Source organism: Elephantulus edwardii, unplaced genomic scaffold (genome assembly GCF_000299155.1).
Source record: "Elephantulus edwardii isolate Elephantulus edwardi_28Jun2011 unplaced genomic scaffold, EleEdw1.0 scaffold00105, whole genome shotgun sequence".
Taxonomy (NCBI): Eukaryota; Metazoa; Chordata; class Mammalia; order Macroscelidea; family Macroscelididae; genus Elephantulus; species Elephantulus edwardii.
In genome coordinates, this window is record NW_006399855.1 from 8,647,920 (window position 1) to 8,651,004 (window position 3,085).

The 3,085-nt window shown below is 41.0% G+C and overlaps 1 pseudogene; it reads right to left on the minus strand.

The window, feature by feature from the left end:
* Nucleotides 1-1,044: 1,044 nt before the first annotated feature.
* LOC102857427 lies at nucleotides 1,045-2,430 on the minus strand (annotated as a pseudogene).
* Nucleotides 2,431-3,085: the final 655 nt, after the last annotated feature.

A 3,085-nucleotide genomic window follows, 5' to 3' on the forward strand; every position in this document is an offset into this window, starting at 1 on the left:
ATCAAATGGTATTTCTATTTCCAACTCTCTGATGAAGTGCCAACCTTTTTTCCATAATGTTTGAACTATTTTTCATTCCCATCAGCAATATCTAAAAATTCTAATCTCTCTAGACCTTTGCCAGCATTTGTTGTTTGCTATCTGCTTGAACGTTTCTATTTTTGCTGATGTGAGATGATATCACATTGTATTTTGATTTGCTAAAGATCTAGAGCATTTCTTCAGGTGATTGTTAGCCATCACATGTCTTCTGTGATGATATGTCTATTCCTGTCCTCTGCTTACTTTGTAATTGTGTTGTCTGTGATTTTCTTGTTGGAATTTTCTATACATTTTAGAGACGAAGTCCTGATCACTTCTTGCTGCCAAATATTTCCCCTTGTCTCTAGGTTTTCTTTTTACTCTTTTTGAGAAGTTGTTACACGAGGATTTAATTTTTAGGCCTTCTCTGTCATCTCATTTATCCCCTATTAATATGTGTCTTTTTAGTTAATATGTAATAGGCCACTTGATACCATCAATTAGGGAACCTAAGCTTGTCTCAATTTTTTCCTTTGATGATCTTCATAGTCTCAGGTTTTGTACTTAGTTAGGTCCTTGATGCCCCTGAAATTAATTTTTGTATATAGTGTGAGGTATGGATCTTGTTTAAATAAAATTTCTTAATTAAAATATATGTATAATAATTGGAGTATAAAATCATATAGACACATTGGAAAAGAATTAGGAAGTTTCTTTTTTTTTAGGTTACTGTGATTTTTATTCAATTTTATATACTGATTAGAACAAGAGCAGTAAGAATTATGCTTTACAAATATTGTATTATTACATTGTGATATGGCTTTACACTGATTGTATGAAAAGGACAAAATAACATCAGAATTAAGGCAATAACAACATGTGCAAACCAAGCACATTACCCTGGCACAGCCCTTAGTAAAAAGCTCTTTTGGTTAGGTAATCATGGAGATGGCTACATGCAGGACAGTCAGTGCCTTGAAGAGTAAGCTTTGGGTAGAAAATTCATTAATAAAAACTTCCCTCCTACTGGCCCACAATGGCCAGCAGCAGCTTTCGGCAGTCTCCACTCGTGTCACTTGAAATCATTGTGCTCAGGGTCTTCTGATACATCTGAGTGAACATCTGTTTTATTTGTACAAGGTCAATCTCACTTCGAGTGACCACAATTCTGACCAAAGTAGAGTCATCTGTCCCAGCACCTTTCAGAGAATAGTAGAGCCTCTCAGCAAAGGCAGAGCGGTTCAGGGCACACTGCAAGATAGCCTTCAAACCACTTTCAACGTTTCCGGACAACTCACGGCTAACACTGCTTAGCAAATCACGATTAGCCATCCTGGAATAAGCCTCCATTGTAGCTCTCAGCTGAGGAAAGCTTCTTGTGACAAGAATCATGTTAAAACAAGATTCATCTGTTCCTAGTCTCCCCTCACCAGCTTGATAGAGGCGCTGAGCATCTTCCTGAGCCATCTGATGGTTTACATTCAGGTTCTCATCACGATTTCCCTGGCACAAGGATACAAGTAAACGTTCAAAATGCCCTGATGTATCTGATCTAATGTCTTTTTCAAGGTCTCGTCCAAATTCTGATTCATAACATCTGACAATTTCTCGGATTTCCTGATTCGTTCTTGTACACAGAATCTCAATCAATACTCGTTCCTGAGTTCCTGCTCCCTTCATTGTATTCCGTAAACTCCAAGCATCATAATATGTGGATGGCATGAACATGGCAAGAATGAGTTCTTCCATATTTCCACTTAACTCTGATTTGAGATCTTTGATCAAATCCTTGCCATACATGGTCTTAAAAGCAGCTTTAATTTTTTGCCTCTGATCACTGGAGCGGTTGGCCACAACATCCACGATTGCCTGCTCATCTGTCCCAAAACCCTTCATCGCTTTTCGGAGAATTTCTGCATCTCTCATGGCATCAAAGTTGGAAGCAGGTCGGATTGTCCCTTGAGTGCCCTGAGTCATTGCTGCTGGTTGATTGGGGAAAGGAACTTGTCCTCCACGATACTGAGAGGGCACCTGTCCTCCAGGAAAACCACCTGGCATTGGAACCTGTGCAGGGCCACCCCTGTATGACTGTGATGGCGGCTGTGGATAGCCAGAATAGGCTCCACCTGGTGGGGCTCCAAGCCCGGGGCCTCCAGGGTAGGATGGGGCTCCTTCTGGCTGTGGGGCACCAGGATAACCTCCAGGAGCTGGGTAGCCTCCAGGGGCAGGGTAGCCTCCAGTACCTGGGTAGCCACCAGTTGGAGCTGGTGGGTAGGCACCTCCTTCCATAGGAGGAAAGCCACTAGGATAAGGATACTGACCCGGAGGGGGAAATGATGACTCTTGACCTGGAGGAGGATATCCAGGGAAAGGTGGGTAGCCTGTTGGGGGATAGCCTGGGTATGACATTCTGGCTCTGAGGAAGCTGCTGCCAGGAAGTTTCTTAAAAAGCTAAAAATAAATTTACGATATGACCTAAGAATTCAACTCCTAAGTATGTTCCCAAGGGAAATAAAAACATATTTAAAACAAAGATTTGCGTATGACTATTCATGTGGAAAACCCCCAAGTGCCCTTCAAGTAATGAATCGATAAATAAAAGATGGTATATAAATGGAGGAATTAAAGAACAAATTCAAGCCTTGAGTTGCAATACTTAAGGATGCTTTGGGCAGAATAGTAAATGATCCAGAAAGCATTAGAAGAAGATGGAAGGAGTATACAGAATCACTGTACCAAAAAGAATTGGCTGACACAGAAGAATTTCATGAAACAATGTATGAACAAGAGCCTGGTGATGATGAAGAAAAAAGTTCAAGCTGCTCCGAAAGAGTGGGCAAAAAACAAAGCCCCGGGAATTGATGGCATACCAACTGAGATATTTCAATGAACACTGCTCTGGACGTGCTCACCAAGTTGTGCCAAGAAATCTGGAGGACAACCACATGGCAACTGATTGGAAGAGATCTATATTTGTTCCCATTCCAAAGAAAGATGACCCAACAGAGTGTGGAAATTATCAAACAATATGAATATCACATTCTGCTGAAAATGATCCCAAAAT